This window comes from Camelus ferus, chromosome 22 (genome assembly GCF_009834535.1).
Source record: "Camelus ferus isolate YT-003-E chromosome 22, BCGSAC_Cfer_1.0, whole genome shotgun sequence".
NCBI lineage: Eukaryota > Metazoa > Chordata > Mammalia > Artiodactyla > Camelidae > Camelus > Camelus ferus.
In genome coordinates, this window is record NC_045717.1 from 16,577,162 (window position 1) to 16,580,738 (window position 3,577).

A 3,577-nucleotide genomic window follows, 5' to 3' on the forward strand; every position below is an offset into this window, starting at 1 on the left:
TCATGTGACTTGCTCTGGCCAATGAAATGAGGGTGCAAGTAGCACACAGCTTTCTGGTGGAAGCCTTAGGAGCTGGTGCCTGATTTGCCACGTCCCTTTCTCCTCTCCTGCCACCTCTGCCACCTGATGTTCTAGGTGGTGGAAGTTCTGTCACGATGGGCTGCTGAGTGAGGGCTATGAGAAAGACGGCAACATCATAAATCTAAAGGGCAGGGAAAGACGGTCACCAAGTATTGAGGGCCAAAGCCCAGACCCTTACCCCCCCATAACCCCCCACAACTGACTAAAATAAAAATACGAAGTGGAGCTCTTTCTAGGAATGTAAGGATAAATCAGTGTTGAAAAAACCTACTAATAGGTTAAAAAACATAAACATTTCCCCCTAGTGGTTCTTAACTTTATTTTGAGGCCTCTATTAGGTGCACATAAGTTTGGAACTGTGAATTAAAAGTTTTCATATTCCTTATTTCTATTAATATACCAAAAATATAACCTTATTAATATGGGCATATCAGCTTTAATTTTTTTCTTTAGTATTTGTCAGGTTTGTTTTTTCCCATCCTTCACTTTCAAATTTTCAGTATCTTCATATTTAGATGTTTCTTGTAAATAGCATAAAATACGAATTAAAATAAATAGTCTGACAATCTTTTGTCTTTTAACTGGAGTTCTGGTCCATTTACATTTATTTAAATTACTGGCAAATGTATATGTATTTCCATTATCTTATTCTGTGCTTTCTAATTGTATCTCCTTCCCAATGGAAGGATTATTTCAGATTCTTTCTTTTTCCTGCTCTACTAATTTGGAAGTTATAAACTAGTTCTATTCTCCCAGTATGTACTGAAACCATTAATATTCTTACTCTGCTGAACTAAGTAACATATTACTCTTCCCTCAAACAATACAAAGATTTAAAAACCTCTACTCCACTCAGCTCTTATTTATTTGCCATTGTTGCCTAAATTTAATTTACCTTTTAATCCTACATATTGGACATTATAATTCTTGTTAATGAGGGTGATTTTTTTTTTAATTTTCTTTTTTTGTGGGGGGTAGGTAATTAGGTTTATTTATTTAAATGGAGGTAGTGGGGATTGAACCCTGGACCTTGAACATGCTAAGCATGCACTCTACCACTGAATTATAGCTTCCCCCAGGGTGATGTTTCTTTAGCTGCACCCATGTATTTCCCACTTTTTTTTGCTGTTTCCTTCTGCAAGTCAGCCCTTCCACCTGGATCACATTTTTCTGCCTGAAAAAATTCTCTCAGAATTTCATTCAATGGGGTCTTCATTTCTCTCTCATCCTCCAAAGACATTTCTGTTGGGTGAGAACGTCTGGTTTGCTATTTTTTTTTCTGTTTGAAGATGGTACCCCACTGTCCCTGACTTTCACGTTACGGGGCTGAGGAGCTGATTCTCAGTCTGCCGTTTTCCCTTTTATTGTTGACTTTGGTTTTCTGTATTTTCAGTTACCTTTTCATATATCCTGCTTGGGATTTGGTTGGCTTTCTGAATATTGGTGAATTGATGCCTTTCATTAGTTCTAGAAAATTCTCCATCATCATCCCCTTCAGAGTCTGCCTCTGTTCGTTCTCTTCTGCATTTAACCTCCTTTTTCTCTTCCCATATTTGGGAAATTAATTCAGTTTCATTTCCCAGTGCACCAATTTTCTTTCCAGCGATCTCAAATCCACTGTTGACCCAATCCAATTATTTGCTTTTTATTTTCTCTTAGTTCTAGTTGGCTTTTCTACAGATATTACTCTCTCTTGCTCTTTGTTCACATTTCAGGATTAAATACAGCAAAGACATCAGGATTAAAGATACCAGGTCTTTGCTGTTGGCATTGACAGGCTGTGAGTTTTGATGCTGGCTCATATTCCCTGGGATGTGATTGGAGGAATTTTTAAAGACTGAGGTTGAAGGCTCTTCCAGCAGAGCCCCAGGGTCACCACCATCCTGGACTACTTTAAAGCATGTCATCCACCCAAGTTTGCTTTCTATTCTTGGGAAGATCTTATTTTGAGTTCTACTTCTTGCTTTGAGGCCTTCACTTATCAGACACACCCTCTTGAAGGCCCATGAAAACGGAAGACCAAACCTGCCTTGTCTAACACAAAAGCTGCTTCCGTCCTGGGGCTTCTGTCTGCACTGACGTTGTGGCCTCTGACTGTTCCTTACTTTCTGGTTGCTCACTGATACATTAGTCAAAATTGAACTCAACTTTACCCAGTAATTTTAGTAGTTTTTATTGGGAATCTAGCTCCCTACCTGGTTAGAAGCAGAGGCTGACAGCATTTCTTATTCATGTGTTCAGACCCCACCCCCCCACCCCCGTGGAGATGCTAGAACTCCAAGAGGAATGAGCGTGTAAAAACAACTTTTTATGAATGAAAAAAGTAAAATTAAGGAGAAAGAACCTGCCTGATGAGCTATGCCAATGAAATCAATAAGGAGATGACCAGAAAGGTTGGTGATGGATTAGAACAGATTTGGAAACAAACAACGCAATGTGGGATCTTATTCAGGGAGGAAGGAGTGTTTCAAATCTGAAAATCATAAAAAATAAAATGTTTGCAGCAAAACCGCTCATAAACAAAACTGAAAGGTAAATTTGGGAAAAAATTTACAACACAAAAGTTTATTAATGGTTAAGATGGTAAATTTTATGTTACGTGTTTTAAAAATTTTAACAAGTTTGTTGTCCCTATTGAAAAAAATATTATGATGTATGAATGAGCAAAAGACAAGCATCTAATAAAAAAAAAAAACTGAACCAGCCAATGAAAAATAAATACAAGAAAACTTCCAGAAAGAAATAAAATGAAAACAAGGAGACAGCACCTGTACTCAACAGTTTGGCCAAGATGAAAAATCAGGGTGATGTGGCCTCACGTACAAACAGTATCTTATCCTGCGATCCTGGACCAAGAAGTCCATCCTTATGGGAAAAGGCGGGTAGGTATTGGGGGCTAGGACTTGGTTGCATGTTTTTTAAGGTCACCATTTGACCCAGTACAAATGGCATCTTAATGAAAATGTTATCTAGATGTTTCTGTATGTGCAGGACATAGAGATCAGGGAGAGGGTTCATAAGGAAATTAATGTTTTATAACCTTAAGGTTCAGATTGCTTTTTAAGACTTTTCTGTAGAGTGAGACTTTCCTGCCATGAGTGCCGATTATCTCTAGGAACAGAAGGCAACTTTTGTTTAATGGCTTTGGATCATAGAGACTGGGGTTCAGATCTCACCTCAGCCACCAACTGGTTTGTGTGGCCAGGGTCTGGCAGCTGCCCTCCCAGTCTATAATGTGGGCCCCTTAGGTGGCTAGGTTGGGCTGGAAGGCCGTGGTCAGCAGTGAGCTCCACTGGCCAGAGGTCATTACTTAAGAGGCCCTGCCTCCCCTGGTCCTGGGTTTTCCCATCTGGGACCTAGAGGCCAGAGAGTGCCTGATTTGGGGGCCACTGGGGGTTCTGCAGAGCCTGTCTCCCTAGAACTGAGGACCCACATGGCAGCAATGATGGGCCTGGGTGCTAAGTCTCCCGCCAGCAGAAGGAACTGAGGCCACAGC